The 17,227-nt window shown below is 42.6% G+C and overlaps 2 pseudogenes across 2 annotated transcripts; both read left to right on the forward strand.

Annotated features, from left to right (window-relative positions):
* Window positions 1–2,249: 2,249 nt before the first annotated feature.
* Window positions 2,250–3,098, forward strand: LOC311126143 (ecto-ADP-ribosyltransferase 5-like; annotated as a pseudogene). Its single transcript has one exon. The product of its transcript is annotated as an ecto-ADP-ribosyltransferase 5-like (transcript).
* Window positions 3,099–8,197: 5,099 nt separating this feature from the next.
* On the forward strand, window positions 8,198–12,746 carry LOC311126144 (NAD(P)(+)--arginine ADP-ribosyltransferase 1-like; annotated as a pseudogene). Its single transcript has 2 exons — window positions 8,198–8,823; window positions 12,026–12,746. The product of its transcript is annotated as an NAD(P)(+)--arginine ADP-ribosyltransferase 1-like (transcript).
* Window positions 12,747–17,227: the final 4,481 nt, after the last annotated feature.

Here is a 17,227-nt window from a genome sequence, read left to right on the forward strand (position 1 = left end):
CGATCAGATATAGCTGTATAGTCTCCTCATGACCCCCCTGCGCACACATCCTAAGTGGCGCTGTGATCTCCCTAATCAACCCCGACCCCAACGGGCGGCTATCTAAGGCATGAACGGGAAAAGGCTTGTCAACAGGCAGGAGAGGAATCCCTAAATCTAAACAAAACTTCCGATCAACAAAATTCCCAGCTGCGCCTGAATCTACTAGTGCCTTATGCTGGGAATGAGGTGCAACCTGTGGAAAACGAACAGGTATACAAAAGTGCACAACAGAGAGCTCTGGGTAAATGGGGCGTCTACTCACCTGGGAAGGCTCCCCAGTGCGTGGCCTGTTGTCTCCTCCCTCTGGAAACCCTCCCCAGCACCTGGCCGCAGTGTGCCCTCCACGACCGCAATTGGTGCAGGGGACAGGCCCCCTCGGGCTCCTCCTCCTCCTTTCTCTAGTGCCAGCACCCCCGAGCTCCATAGGGCTCGGCTCGGAGGTGCTGGAGGGTGGAATGCACGGACCCCACTCGGGACGTCCACGGGTGGCCAGCAGGGTGTCCAGACGGATGGACATGTCGACCAACTGGTCGAAGGTGAAATTGGTGTCCCTGCAGGCCAACTCACGTTGAACGTCCTCCCGTAGGCTACATCGAAAATGGTCGATGAGGGCCCGTTCATTCCACCCTGCGTCTGCCGCTAGAGTCCGGAACTCCAGTGCGAACGCCTGTGCGCTCCTCCCCTGTCTCAGGTAGAATAGCCGCTCCCCCGCGTAGGAGATGGTGGTGGCGTCCATCCTCCTCCACTCGGCGTTGGCCCATTCCAACGCCTTGCCCGTGAGACAGGAGATGAGGGCGGAAACGCTCTCGTGTCCCGAGGGCACCGGGCGTACAGTGGCCAGGTAGAGCTCCACCTGCAGGAGGAACCCCTGACACCCGGCAGCTGTGCCGTCATACGCCCTCGGGAGCGAGAGCCAAATTCCACTGGGTTCCGGACCTGGGACTGGTGGACCGGCCGATGGGGGTGGCAAGGTAGGTGGAGGTGTGGGTACCCCTCTGGACTCCCATCGGTGCAGGGTGTTGATGACATCCTGTAGAGCGGTCCCCAGTTGTCTGATCTGGTCATCCTGGCCGCGGACATGCTCCTCCAGCGACTCAGGTGTGGTCGTTGCTCCTGCTGATTCCATATATATGGTGTGTGATTCTGTCACGGGTGCTGAAGGTGGGTGTGGTGCAGGAATTAAGCGCAGGACGCAGAAACTAAGTCCAAAAGATTTTAGTGAAATATTCACGTAGTACACGAGCACAACAAGCCCGGAGGCGAAATAAAGGCACACACAGGCGTCAAACTAAAGGCGCACTAACATGTGCGAACACCTCTCCAAAACAACGGAGGGAAACACGTAGCACAGAACACCAAACAGAAGCGTAATCACACACAACACCTGACACACACAACGAGAACTAAAAAGGACACTAATGAGCACTAACTAGAAACAGGTGTACAACATCAAGACAAAACCAAACGAACATGAAACATACAACGGTGGCAGCTAGTACTCCGGGGACGACGACCGCCTAAACCTGCCCGAGCAAGGAGGAGGAGCAGCCTCGGCCGAAACCGTGACAATATGCTATCTAACTAACTTCCCAACGTCTATTGACTTTATTATTCACGTCATTCTTAGCTTAGCTAAGTGGAATAGTCGTTGTGCGTTCTCAATGAACATTGTTAATGAAGTCGTAAGATGTCTAGCTAGTCATTTGTGATGCTAACAAGCTAGCAAGAACTTGCACAGCAACAGCATCAACTTCCGGTAGACAGGCAAAGTTCTAGTACACTCAGCTGTAAGGATACCGTTCGTTTACAATATACTAAAATGAACTAATAGTATGTAGTATATACTCATTAAGTATGTAGTATACAGTATGTTAGTATGGGTATTCGAACACAGCACTGGTTTCTTGTTGAAATTAACTGTCCCCTTCTACTTCCTTCTTTCACGTCATTAGATGGAAATCACATGACCTACACACAAAGAAGACAATCACCTTTTCTGTTATGTTTCTGCTTGTTTTGATGGTAATCTTAGCTTTGATCTAAGGCATTCCCAAATCAAAGGTGAGATATTTAACATTTTAATCAAATAAATAAAACAAAAATATATTACATATTCAATTGTCAATGTTTGCCACTACAGTAGATCAGTGTTTCCAAACTGTAGAACAGGTTGCCATAAGTCTAATCAATGGAAACGTTTCCAAAAAATGTCACCGTTACAGGATGGAGAAACTCAGAATGGAGGGATTCAAGATGGAGGGATGCAAGAGATTCTACCTCTAGACATGGTCCGTTCTTCTGTTGATGACAAATATGATGGTTGCAGAGGTCTAATGTTAATGGAGGTTGAAAACATGCACCTCTATAATGAGTTAAACACTAATCCTCAATTCAACACATCCTGGAACATAGCAAAACCACATGCTATACCACATGGAGACCTTTTGAAAACAGAGCATTCCACTGCTATCTATTTGTACGCAAAAAATCTACCCAGATTGAATTCCAAATCGATCTACCTGGACTTTAACAAAGCAGTTCAAGAGGGCAATTCTGCATACGTGACATCATTCAAGTACCATGCACTGCATTTCTACCTGACTGATGCCATTCAGATTCTTAGAGAAAGACAAGGGGCATGTAAGGAAGCCTTTCACAGAACCAACAAGAAGTTTGATCTGAGTGTTCTCAACCACGAGATCCGTTTCGGCACCTTCGCCGCAAGCTCTTTGAGATCCGACTTAACCAACAATGTGTCTTGCTTTGAGACCCACACTTGCTTTGGCACTGAGCTAACTTCTTACTCAGCCTTTCCTGAAGAGAAATAATTTTCAATTCCACCATATGAGATTTTTGAAGTCACCAAAATCCAGACAAAGTCACCAGTGAATAACCTGTTGTGTAAAGTTGTCTGTACACTAAAGAGCAAAGGAGGAGACAGTGATCTGAATTGCAAATTGATTTTGAGTGGAGGTGAATCCACTGCCGAGATGAAACCAAAGAGAACCAGCCACTATCATCACATACACATTTCAGTGACATTGTGGCTGACATGATAAAGCTTCTTTCACATTACACCATTTTCAAAATCCTTCAAATGTCCGTATGTGCTTGACTCTCATGCATAATGGCTGTACAAAGAAATGATAAGTTAGTAATGGCTTTAAAGCTTGCTTCACATTACATGGTTTACAAAATCCTACAGTTTTATTACCTTTCACACTATGCAAGTCTTGACAGGATTGCACGGTGTCCTGTCAAGTCTAATCTGAAATGAATTATACCAGACATACTGACTCAAGGTCAGTTCTTAATGGGTTGTAAGAATACCAAGAGTGAAAATAAAATAAAACTGCGAGGGCTCTCAGGCTGAGAGAGAGAGTTGGGTGAGAGAGCACTGAGAAGGGTTAGTCGTTTCCTTTGTCTGTGAAGTAAGGGGCCATAAGCCTCTCAGAGTAAGAGTGCTGATTTAGGATCAGTTTCGCCTTTTAGATCATAATGAATAAGATTACATGGACAGGGGATCCTAGATCAGACCCTGAGCTCCATACTGCTCAATCAACCAATCACAACCAGGAGAGAACAGCATGAAGTTGAGTGGGAGAGACAAAACAAAGAATGAATGATACAGCTACAGCATCAATCCTAAACACGTTTTCATACGAGTGATATTCTGTCGGTTTTTTAAGTACATTGTTCAACTGGCAAAACTGGTTTGAGAGACTCAATGAAGCATAACCGACACACGTTGATAACGTGTAAGAACACTTTAGGCCAAAGGTTAAAAGAGAGAAACGACTATATGTAGGGTACTGTCTGGTATGTTGTTCTACCATAAGAAAAAACACACTGGCCGTGTCCGACTCCCCAAACTAACAAGTAGGCTGATGGATATGCGAAAATACAACGTTTTATAGTATGTGACATTTCTAATATTGAGTATGCTTTAAATGCCAGGATGTCACTGCATGCTATTGAGGAAGAGAATTGTCACTTCAGACCCAGTTGATAATCAGCTGACAATAAGTTAAGTGGAGACACTGTACCAAGATTAGAAGATGTATTCTCAGTGTGGGTGAGCCTAGTATGTTAGTATTTGTGGCTTACTGCATCCATTTTAACTAGACTGTACATTCTAAATAGCCTCGTAATAACCAGAGAGATTACCATGTAGTGAAACATTAATGTGAGAGATCCGGCTGGCTTGCGAGACTACATTCTAAATAGTAAGTTGTATGATCAGAACTCAGTAGTTTTAGTAAGTAGTAGGTAAGACCGATGTCGGACACGGTCTATGGGGTTTGTCTATGAGGCAGGTTGACAATACACATCAAATAGCACAACAATCAAGGATATATTTTAGTCATTGGCCTTTTTTAAATTGATCTGATAAAGGGGTTTTCATATTCATATGACTGTCTCACACTTATTTAGGAGTTGGATTCTGGTGAAACAAATGTTTTATTTGGTATTTGGTATTTTATTAGGATCCCCATTAGCTGTTGCTATAGCAGCAGCTGCTCTTCCTGGGGTCCACACAAAACATGAAACATGACATAATACAGAACATTAATAGACAAGAACAGCTCATGGACAGAACTACATAAAAAAATGTTTACGGCACACGTAGCCTACATATCAATACATACACACAAACTATCTAGGTCAAATAGGGGAGAGGCGTTGTGCCGTGAGGTGTTGCTTTATCTGTTTTTTGAAGTAGAGGGTTGAAGATGATTGACAGATGCTTTGGTCTAGGCAGACTGCAGTGACATGGATTATTCTTCACATTTACCAGTAGAGGGCAGCATTTCAATTAACCAGCTAAAGTAATGATTGACAGAGAAATCTTAGACTTGGGTTATTCAAATCCAGTCTCACACAGTAGGGATCAGTTCAGTGATTGCCTAAATTCAACACACCTGGTCTTCCAGGTCGGTTAAATTTAAAACAAGAAGTTCCTGCGGCGCTCCAGGAACGAGTGCCTATAGGGCATGTCTGGTGGTCCCTCTCCTCAGGGACCACCAGACAACCCTCTCCTCAGGGACCACCAGACAACCCTCTCCTCAGGGACCACCAGACAACCCTCTCCTCAGGGACCACCAGACAACCCTCTCCTCAGGGAACACCAGACAACACTCTCCCCAGGGACCACCAGACAGGAACACCTGCATCAATTAGTCAAGGGGTTGATGGTTAGTAGACTGAGTCAGGTGTGTCAGATTAGGGCTAAAACTAAAATGTGAAACGTCTGGTGGTCCCTGAGGAGAGGGTTGGGAAACCCTGGACTGGGGGCCTCAAGCTTCAATTAACACACATGGAATCATGTAGTAACCAAAAAAGTGTTAAACAAATATATTTTAGATTTCAGATTCTTCTAAGTAGCCACCCTTTGACTTGATGACAACTTTGCACACTCTTGGCATTTTCTCAACCAGCTTCACCTGGAATGCTTTTCCTACAGTCTTGAAGGAGTTCCCACATATTTTGAGCACTTGTTGGCTGCTTTTCCTTCACACTGCAGTCCAACTCATCCCAAACCATCTCAATTGGGTTGAGGTCGGTTAATTGTGGAGGCCAGGTCATCTGATGCAGCACTCCATCACTCTCCTTCTTCGTCAAATAGCCCTTACACAGCCTGGAGGTGTGTTGGGTCATTGTCCTGTTTAAAAACAAATGATAGTCCCACTAAGCGCAAACAAGAAGGGATGGCCTCTCGCTGCAGAATGCTGTGGTAGCCATGCTGGTTAAGTGAATTCTAAATAAATCACCGACAGTATCACCAGCAAAGCACCCCCACACCATTACATTTAAGTCATTTAGCAGACGCTCTTATCCAGAGCGACTTACAGTTAGTGAATACATTTTTTTTTTTATACTGGCCCCCCGTGGGAATCGAACCCACATCCCTGGCGTTGCAAACGCCATGCTCTATCAACTGAGCTACATCCCTGCCGGCCATTCCCTCCCCTACCCTGGACGACACTGGGCCAATTGTGCGACGCCCATGAGTCTCCCGGTCGCGGCCGGCTGCGACAGAGCCTGGATTCGAACCAGGATCTCTAGTGGCACAGTTAGCACTGCGATGCAGTGCCTTAGACCACTGTGCCACTCAGGAGTATCACACCATCACACCTCCTCCTTCATGCTTCACGGTGGGAACCACAAATGCTGAGATCATCCGTTCACCTAGTCTGCATCTCACAAAGACACAGCGGTTGGAACCAAAAATCTAAGATGGAAAGAAATTCCACAGATTAACTTTTAGCAAGGCACACCTGTTAATTGAAATGCATTCCAGGTGACTACCTCATGAAGCTGGTTGAGAGAATGCCAAGACTGTGCAAATCTGTCATCAAGGCAAAGGGTGGCTATTTGAAGAATCTCAAATATAAAACATATGTTGATTTGTTTAACACTTTTTTGGTTACTACATGATTCCATACGAGTTATTTCATAGTTTTGATGTCTTCACTATTATTCTACAAGAAATTTGTGGCGTGGTTGAAAAACGAGTTTGAATGACTCCAACCTAAGTGTATGTTAACTTCCGACTTCAACTGTATTTGTATACATATAACAAACCCTAACCTCAACAAAGCAGTTAGAGAAGGAAGATATGGGTATGGAACATCACTCCAGTACCATTCCCTGCACTTCTATCTAACTGACGCCGTTCAGATTCTCAAACAAAGTCAAACAACATGTAGGACCACCTACCGTAGAACCAAGGTGTATTTTGATCGGAATGTTCTAAACAAAGAGATCCGTTTCGGATTCTTTGCCTCCAGTTCTTTAAATAAGTCATTACATATTTTTGCAACACGTCCTGCTTTGAGATCAACACAGGTGTTGGTGCTAACCTGACATATTACTCTGCCTATATCAATGAGAGTGAGGTTTTAATCCCGTCCTATGAGGTCTTTAGAGTCACTGATGTCCAGACAAACATGTGGTGTGATGTCATCTATACACTGAAGAGCACTGGAATATCTAAGAGCAACATGAACTGCAGATGGGTTTACAATGGAGCAGATCCAAACCTGAGAAGCAGCTTTGATACATTAATCAGAGCATCAGATACAGGCTACATAATGCTCTTTATTGTGTTGATAACTACTGTATATCACTAATCATTCCATCCAGAAACAATGATGCAATTACTACAATGATGAGGAATCTAAACCACTTTCCATATCTTGGTTGTAATGATCCTGTTAAGAAAATCTTGCTTTGCTTGTAAATGTATGTTTTTCTTTCTTGACATTGTCATTGTTTTAAAATATTGAAATAAAGGAGCCTATAAATTTGCCCTGCAGCTTTTGTTGAAAGCAATAAAGAAAAGCATTGAGAATGATTACATCTCATGTCATCTTTATACACTGTAAATCTGTTATTAACCTATAGAGCCAGCTCTCTGACCAAGTATCAGTAGATCTTTTCAGACAGTCTGCAGACAGGAAACCTGAAGTCTTCAACAAAACTATATCGGGCTCCAGTTCTGGTAAATTCACCACTAAGATCATTGTAATTGAATGAAGAAGATGATGGTCACACATCCTCAAAGAGCCACAAACATTTTCAGAAATGTGGTTCTGTTTAAACTAAACACACCTTTTCCTGGACATTTGCCAAATAGCAACCAGTGGTCATCCATAACTTTGTTACAACCTGAGTGTCCGTAATCATGACTGACCAGTGACCACACAGTGCAGTGGGAGAGTTTGGGGTCATGAAGTGTATGTCTGTTAATGGGACTGTTTATCTCTGTAGAGATACCTTATAAAAGAGGCAGGCAACCCTGGTCCTGGAGTTCCATAGACACATGATGTTTTTGATTTAACCAACCTGGAAGACCAGGTGTGTTGAACTTAGGCAATCACTGAACTGATCATTTAGCTCAGTTGGTCTGGTGTGGAGCCTAGTTGGGGCAACACCCTGCGGCACTCCAGGAACAGGGTTGCTGACCCCTGCCTTATAAGGTGGTGGAGTAATGCAAACCGTTGAGTGTGGAATGTGAGCTTTCTGACACAAGCTCTATTGAATGGCTATTACACCTAAAAACAAGTCAGTGGCCTTGTGGTTAGAGTGGATTTGACCCAGCTACCTTTCGGTTACTGTCCCAACGCTCTTACCCACCAGGCTATCTAACTACATGCACAATGAGGTGAACACAGTCTACCTCCCACGTGAGAAAAATACAAATTCAGACTTCAATAATGCCCTGAACAAAGCAGGACAAAAGGCCAAACCATCTATCCATGAACTGAAAAAATAACATTCCATGGCTATATATGTGTACACAAATGAAAAGCCCAATATCTACCTGGACTTCAACAGACAAGTTAGAGATGGTAGATCTAATTATGGGACAGCATCATTCCAGTACCATTCCCTGCACTTCTATCTAACTGAGGCCATTCAAATGCTCAAAGGAAGTCAAACAACATGTAGGACCACCTACCGTAGAACCAACGTTTATTTTGATCAAAACGTTATTAACAAAATTATCTGTTTCGGCAGCTTCGCCTCGAGCACTCCAGACCTGAAAATAGGCAGAGATTCATTTGGAACAACGTCCTGCTTTGAGATCTCCACATTTTGGAGCTGACATATCATATTACTCTGTATTTACTGGAGAGAGAGAGAAGTCTTAATTCCTCCCTATGAGGTATTCACATCCAGACGAAGTCACAAGAGAATAACTTGTGGTGTGAAGTCATCTACACACTAGTGAACACTGGAGTTCAGAGTGACTTGAAGTGCAAGTTGCAAAATGGAGCAAAATCAAACATGAGAAGCAGCTTTTCTGCATTCAACCGCACATCAGGAAAAGGCTACATAATGCTCTATATTATGTTGATAATTACTGTATATCACTGATCATTCCCCCACTAATGTACAATTAAGTAATCTGTAAAAACAAAAAGGTCACGTTCCTTCTTTCAGTTGTAATGATCCTGTTAAAAACTGTTTAACCCACATTGCTTGCTCAGATTCAGATCAAGGTTATATTTCTTGATATTGTATTGCAATTTGTTGACATTGAATAGAATCGTAATTTGTGATTTGTTGAAATGGAACTTGTATTGAAACCAATAAAGAAAAGCATTAAGCATTATAATGACATCTCTTGTCCTCTTGATCCACTATGTGTAAATCTGGTATAAACCTACAGAGGATAATATTCCATCTCATTAAAAGCAACTTCACAACTTCACTTCATTAGCTGAACCAGCCTCTAGCAACTACCTCACCTAGTTAGCTATATGGCTAATGTGATCGACATTGTCATTCCATTTACATGCAGGTAGCAAATACAGAAAAACATATTGTTGACTTTCAAATAAATCATTAGAGGAGTCTCGAGTACCGCAACGGTCTGTGGCATCACAGTGCTGAGGCGCCACTACAGCCTTGGGTTTGATCCGGAGGGGGCTTTCCCTGGCTCATCACACTCTAGCGACTCCTTGTGGCGGGTCGGGCCCTGCAACCTGACTTCGGATGTCAGTCGAATGGTGTTTCCTCCGACACATTGGTGAGGTTGACTTCCGGGTTAAGCAAGCAGTGTGTTAAGAAGTAAGTGGCTAGGCGGGTCATGTTTCAGGGGATGCATGTCTCGACCTTTGCCTCTCCCGAACCCTTTGAGGAGTTGCAGTGATGAGACAAGGTCGTAACTAGCAACTTGGGAGAAAATTGTGAAAAACTATAATTTCAAACAAAACAATAATTAGAAAACAATACACATAGTTTTACAGAGAAGTAACACTTAGTCATGGCTTTGAAATAAACTGGAGGCCAAAGAGTAACAAGTAGGCTGGCTAACCAGAGAGAGAAGATGTGGCTGTCAGAGGGAGGGAGGGAGGGAGGGAGGGAGGGAGGGAGGGAGGGAGGGAGGGAGGGAGGGAGGGAGGGAGGGAGAGAGGGAGGGAGGGAGGGAGGGAGGGAGGGAGAGCAGGAGCATGTTTAGTAGTTTCCTGTGTCTTTAAGATCAGAACTCAGTACAGCTCAATCTATCAACTACAATGAGGAGAGAGCGGTCTCATTCCAGGCCAACTATATTACAGTCAGGCTGCACACAACAACCAATGGGCATCAGATTGCTCTATCATATGATGCGGTTAACTGATATGTTAAACACCTGTCCAGGAGTTGTGAGATCTGGAAGGTGACATTAATGTAGTCAGCCTGGAATGTGGCCAACCTGATGATTGGGGTTGGATGAGAGATGAGGACAGACTTGGTTATGAAGGAAGCTTTCAGCAGCCATCTTGTTGACTAGCAGAGACACAGATTACTTTGACACTAACTGTTGCTTTGTCACTACTATAACTGCTTTAACAATTAAGATGTTCTATTTTATTCTATTCTATTCAAAATAGGATACTTGATTCTGCCACAAAATAGAAAACTTAATCAAGAAATGGCTGGAACTCAGTGACGTCATTACCAGTTACACAACCTGAGAGACTGTGACCATGACAACTGACCACACGGTGCAGTGGTTGACTTGGGGTCGAAGGGAACGTGAGAAAGACAGAAAGGGGGAACGTTAAGTCTTTCTCAGCAGCATCACTTTTAGTTGGAAATGGCCCTGTGGTGAACCAAGGTAGAGCTGTGTACATCCTCATGCATGTTTACGTGTGCAGACATGAAGATCTGCATGACTTTGTTCACATATTATCTTGGTGCTTCAGTGTGGGAAGAGGGTTTGTGGTCATGTCTGCTTGTAAAGTCAGATCTCTGACCAGGTATATTAGATCTTAGCAGACAGTCTGCCAAACACAAGTCCTGAAGCTGAACAATAGAGGAATCTGCATACAGTCTACCCACACTCGTCATATCCTCTCTGTCTCTGTCTTGATTTTGCTGCTCCCCAGCTTCCTGTGGTTGAGGCCTCCTCCTGTCTTTCTGTTTCTTCTTCTTCCTTGTCTGTGTTACCATTGCTCCGACGAGAGACTGGAGGAATCACCAGGTTATACTGACTAGGCTCATTCACGACACATCTTAAGATATGGTGAACAAGTGTGTAGTGGTAATTATTATTATTTTTGTGCCGGAAGCATTGGCGTTGACCCTGGGTCTTTACTATGGACTGGTGAGATAATTTTTATTTTATCCATATGCAACTTTCATTATTGTCTGCCCCTAAAGATTAGGGGTTCCCGAATTATCGGCACAAACTATAGTGGAATATTGTTTACTGCATCATATAGTTTTCATTCTTAATTAATTATTTGATATGTAAAGCTTCATAGTTTGATCATCTATATTGACATCAGACATGAGTTTAAATACTTGAAAAATCATTTTGAATACTTTGAGTGTTTTCTTGAGTCTGCTTGAAGTACCAGATGGGACATTTCTATTGGTTTATTGAGACAGGCAGGCTCAAAATGGCTCATATAAAATATTTGAAGTTATTTTTTGTTCCTGTACTGTCTGTTGAGTATATCTGATATGAGAGAATATACATAAAAGGGTGGTTCAATGAATAGAGGGCCTTTTGGGTAATTCAGTGAAAAATAACTATTTATTTCACCAAATTTTAACATTCTGTCATAAAGAACACGTGTTTAACTTAAAGAAACAACAATGTGTTTTCCCATCTCCAGAGGTTAAGGTAAGGAAAATTACTATAAAAGGTGACAATAAAAGTAACAGGGTGGACGATTTCATTTTAAATCAGCCATAATGCCGCTTGTGACTGTGGAAATGGAAGCTTGTTGTGAGCGATAGAGAATGGGAATTTAAAAAAGATAGTCTGTTTAGTTAGAGTGTAGCTGTATTTGATTCAACTGTTCAATTGAGGGTTTTATGAAAATGTACACACAATGTTACAAGGACATAAAAGGCACTTTATTTATGGAACGACCCAAATCTAATGCACAAAAGAGTTAGCAGACATTGTTCTCAAGGGGAGAAAAAGAGAACTGGTAAGTCTTATGAAGTAATGTATTGAAACTAAAATTTACTTTTACAGAAGCCTTTCCCACAGGATATGGCCCCTAACTCTATTGATGATCAATACGTCGGCTGCAGTAACGAGATGCACAATGAGGTGAACACAGTCTACCTCCCACGTGAGAAAAATACAAATTCAGACTTCAATAATGCCTGGAACAAAGCAGGACAAAAGGCCAAACCATCTATCCATGAACTGGAAAAAGAACATTCCATGGCTATATATGTGTACACAAATGAAAAGCCCAATATCTACCTGGACTTCAACAGACAAGTTAGAGATGGTAGATCTAATTATGGGACAACATCATTCCAGTACCATTCCCTGCACTTCTATCTAACTGAGGCCATTCAAATGCTAAAACGAAGTCAAACAACATGTAGGACCACCTACCGTAGAACCAACGTTTATTTTGATCAGGAGGTTGTCAACAAAAAGATCCGTTTCGGCACCTTCACCTCGAGCACTCTAGTTAAGGAAATAGGCAGAGATTCATTTGGAGCGACATCCTGCTTTGAGATCTCCACATGTCTTGGAGCTGACATATCATATTACTCTGTATTTACTGGAGAGAGAGAAGTCTTAATTCCTCCCTATGAGGTATTCACAGTGACCAACATCCAGACGAAGTCACCAGAGAATAAACTATGTTGTGAAGTCGTCTACACACTAGTGAACACTGGAGTTCAGAGTGACTTGAATTGCAAGTTGCAAAATGGAACAAAATCAAACATGAGAAGCAGCTTTTCTGCATTCAACCGCACATCAGGAAAAGGCTACATAACGCTCTATATTATGTTGATAATTACTGTATATCACTGATCATTCCCCCACCAATGTACAATTAAGTAATCTGTCAAAACAAAAAGGTCACGTTCCTTCTTTCAGTTGTAATGATCCTGTTAAATACTTTTTAACACGCATTGCTTGCTCAGATTAAGATCAAGGTTATTTTTCTTAATATTGTATAGTAATTTGCTGACATTGAATCGAATTGTAATTTGTGATTTGTTGACATTTGTTAGCATGTACACTGTCTTTGTTTATATTCACCATTATGTTACTGATTCCCTCCACCCCATCAATATAGTGTTAATATTCACCATTATGTTACTGATTCCCTCCACCCCATCAATATAGTGTTAATATTCACCATTATGTTACTGATTCCCTCCACCCCATCAATATAGTGTTAATATTCACCATTATGTTACTGATTCCCTCCACCCCATCAATATAGTGTTAATATTCACCATTATGTTACTGATTCCCTCCACCCCATCAATATAGTGTTAATATTCACCATTATGTTACTGATAACCTCCACCCCATCAATATAGTGTTAATATTCACCATTATGTTACTGATTCCCTCCACCCCATCAATATAGTGTTAATATTCACCATTATGTTACTGATAACCTCCACCCCATCAATATAGTGTTAATATTCACCATTATTTTACTGATAACTTTCAAATGAATCATTAGACATAGTTTTACAGAGAAGTAACACTTAGTCATGGCTTTGAAATAAACTTGAGGCCAAAGAGTAATAACTAGGCTGGCTAACCAGAGAGAGAAGATGTGGCTGTCAGAGGGAGGGAGGGAGGGAGAGAGGGAGGGAGGGGGAGAGGGAGGGAGGGAGGGCAGTAGCAGGGTTAGTAGTTTCCTGTGTCTGTGAGGTCAGAGGGAGATGGGAGGGAGGGAGAGCAGTAGAAGGGTTAGTAGTTTCCTGTGTCTGTGAGGTCAGAGGGAGATGGGAGGGAGGGAGAGCAGGAGAAGGGTTAGTAGTTTCCTGTGTCTGTGAGGTCAGAGGGAGATGGAAGGGAGGGAGAGCAGGAGCAGGGTTAGTAGTTTCCTGTGTCTGTGAGGTCAGAGGGAGATGGGAGGGAGGGAGAGCAGGAGAAGGGTTAGTAGTTTCCTGTGTCTGTGAGGTCAGAGGGAGATGGGAGGGAGGGAGGGCAGTAGCAGGGTTAGTAGTTTCCTGTGTCTGTGAGTTCAGAGCTCAGCACTGCAAAGTCTATCAACCACAACGAGGAGAGAACGGTCTCGTTCAAGGCAGACTGTATTGCAGTCAGGCTGCACACAGCAACCATTGGGCATTAGAATGCTATACCATATGATTTGGTTAACTGATATGTTAAACACCAATCCAGGCGTTGTGAGATCTAGCAGGCGATGTCAATGTAGTCAGCCTGGAACGTTGCCAATGTCATGAGTGGGGTTGGAGGAGAGAGGGGGCGGGACTTGGTAATGAAGGAAGTGTTCAGCAGCCATCGTGTTGACTACCAGAGACAACAGAGGCCATAGGGTGGCAGTGAACTGTCAAAACGTACTGTCTATCTATGTTACTTTGACACTAACTGTTGCTTTGACACTACTATAAAATACAATATCTCTAAGACATGGAAATGATCATAGATATCTTAAGTTTATAACTTCCCTGCCTGGGCTGATGAGACAGTGGATAGAGCAGTCAGACGTAACAGAGTAAAGAGTCATTTTAACGTCATAGATTTAGCCGGTGGTAACTTGTGGAATAGACACCGGCTGGAATGCGCTTTTAACCAATCAGCATTCAGGATTATACCCAGCCGTTGTATAAACATATATAACTGTTAGATTAGGTGCTACCTAAACAGTGGCTGAACTCCATCATAAACTCCACAGTCAGTGGCCCTATGTTACCAAACAATATGGCCATAGTCTCAATCTGTTTCCTTCCTTTCCTTGTCTCCTTTCCTTGTCTCCTATCATTTGTAACCACCACATATCTGACAGACCTCACCATTTGAACGCAATATGATGGAACTCTATCAACCTACCAGTCCTCTCACATCTTAGTCATAACAAAGGAATTGAACACTATCAACCTACCAGTCCTCTCACATCTCAGTCATAACAAAGGAATTGAACACTATCAACCTACCAGTCCTCTCACATCTCAGTCATAACAAAGGAATTGAACACTATCAACCTACCAGTCCTCTCACATCTCAGTCATAACAAAATAAAGGTAACAACCATAACCAGTAGTATTAGAATACTGCCTAAATCATAACCTGGACATTGGCATGAGAGACAACAGAATAGCGAACACACACACTAATGTACCTGGAGGCCTTCAGTCTTGACATGGTGCATTCTGGGCAGAAGAGGGCAGTGTTTACCTCAACCAGCTAAAGGAATGATTGGCAGACAAAGCTTAGACTTGACCAGAGGTAATCAACCCTATTTCTGGAGCGCATCAGGTACTGCAGGATTTTGTCCCAACTAGGCTCCACACTGTATGTGTGTGTGTATGTGAAGGGAATGGGGGATACCTAGTCAGTTTCACAACTGAATGCATTCAACCAAAATGTGTGTTCCACATTTAACCCAACCCTTCTGAATCAGAGAGGTGCAGGGGGCTACCTTAATCAACATCAGGGAGCAGTGGTTGTTGGGGTTTAACTTCTCAAGCAGAGAAACGGCAGATTTTCCACCTTCACCGGCTCAGGAGTCAAACCAGCAACCTTTCGATTACAGCCCAACGCTCTTAAACACTAGGCTACGTGTGTGGGTATGTGTGTGTGTGTGTGTGTGTGTGTGTGTGTGTGTGTGTGTGTGTGTGTGTGTGTGTGTGTGTGTGTGTGTGTGTGTGTGTGTGTGTGTGTGTGTGTGTGTGTGTGTGTGTGTGTGTGTGTGTGTGTGTGTGTGTGTGTGTGTGTGTGTGTGTGTACTGTGCTAAGGGGTTTGTGGTTTGAGGGGTACTTGTATCTGTAGGTGCCTGTTCTCAGCAAGAGAGGAGGGACTGTGAAAATAACCACAAGAGCACTGATATAACAAGGCCCCCTGAAAGCTGAACATTTCAATGCTGATTCTGTATCTTAAAAGACAATTCATCTCCATTACAAGTTGCCATTGGACCAACATATTTTGACATCATGGCAAGACACAAGATCCTAAGCTTTACTGTGATGTATTTCATCCAGGCTTGGACTTTGGGTGTGGACTCCATGATGGTAAGATATTAAACAATTTTGAGAGAGAGAGACAGAGAGACAGAGAGAGAGAGAGAGAGAGAGACAGAGAGACAGAGAGACAGAGAGACAGAGAGACAGAGAGACAGAGAGAGAGAGAGAGAGAGAGGTATTACAGTATAATTGTTTTTGATTAGATATGTATTCGTTTTAGTTCTTATATATAAATAGTATTATAGCTATTACTTTTATTGTTGTCACTGTTGTTTTCATAATTGTGTGTATCACTTTGCTTTGGCAACATTTATGAATTTGAGAGAGAGAGAGAGAGAGAGAGAGAGAGAGAGAGAGAGAGAGAGAGAGAGAGAGAGAGAGAGAGATATAGAGAGAGAGAGAGAGAGAGAGAGAGAGAGAGAGAGAGAGAGAGAGACAGAGAGAGAGAGAGAGAGAGAGAATATATGCATTTACATATATAGAACCATTCCTCTGTTTTACACGTGTTGCTGTTTCCCTTTGGTGCGATGTTGTGTACAAACTAGAGAGTATCAAACCCCCCAAGAGTAACCTGAATTGCAAAATTTTTAAGAAGCCAATTATTAATTAAGAAAAATCTATGTTGATCTTGAGTAATTGTCCCTAAAGAGGATTTAAATAAAACAGCCAGGCTGCTTATCCTTCTTAAAGTAAATAAAGCCAAACAATGTGTTTTCAGTGTCTGAAGCTTTTATTGTATTAAGTTGATTTGTTCATTGGTGGATGTTACATACAAACCTCATCCTGACTACCTGAAATAGTGATTATTAAGATGTTTGTACTAGCCTGTGTATCAGACTCCATAGGAGACTTTAAAACACTTATATGCCTTCTGCAACTTCTGGCAAAATAAAGAAAGAAAATCACTGAGCTTGACTACAGTACGTCTAATCCTTTTTATTTGAACTTTCACTGTACTACATTTAGACAAACTAATGTTACAACATTAAATGGGCCACTGATTAAGATATAATATAACATACCACAAGTTGAATTGTCCAATAAAGTGATACTGGAAACTACCAATTGTTGGGGGGAATATTTACTGTTATTTCTTTCTTAGTGCAGCAATAGCAAACAACGGGTACAAACATTTCAACAAATGACTAAATATTACCACTAGCTTCAACTTCACAAAACGCCCCGCCCGGATTGGCCCACAGGCATCACCAGCTGATTCTCTTAAGAGGTGGGGCCCCGCCCCTGCCGTCCTTGAAAGCTGGT

This window comes from Coregonus lavaretus (assembly GCF_964263955.1).
Source record: "Coregonus lavaretus genome assembly, contig: HAP1_SCAFFOLD_5454, whole genome shotgun sequence".
In the NCBI taxonomy this organism is placed as follows: Eukaryota; Metazoa; Chordata; class Actinopteri; order Salmoniformes; family Salmonidae; genus Coregonus; species Coregonus lavaretus.